Source organism: Eimeria tenella, genomic scaffold (assembly GCF_000499545.2).
Source record: "Eimeria tenella Houghton genomic scaffold, Eth_scaff1959, whole genome shotgun sequence".
Taxonomy (NCBI): Eukaryota; Apicomplexa; class Conoidasida; order Eucoccidiorida; family Eimeriidae; genus Eimeria; species Eimeria tenella.
In genome coordinates this window covers 1,667-1,884 of record NW_013541801.1, presented here as the reverse complement: position 1 = coordinate 1,884, position 218 = coordinate 1,667, and positions in this window count along the sequence as shown.

Sequence of the window (218 nt, the reverse complement as noted above, 5' to 3'; positions counted from 1 at the left end):
GGCTAAAGAGGTTTTTAGAACCCTGTTTGGTTGCTCTTTTATTTGAATTGCAACAATGAGTGTATAGACAAACCCTAAACCCTTTTTTCCTGCTTTGCTGTCCATACACCCCAGCAACTCGGTTGTCTGCAGCGACCGCGGCATTCGCCGGCTGCAAACCCTAAACCCTAATTGCCGAACCCCAAACCCTAAACCCTAAACCCCAAACCCTAAGCCCT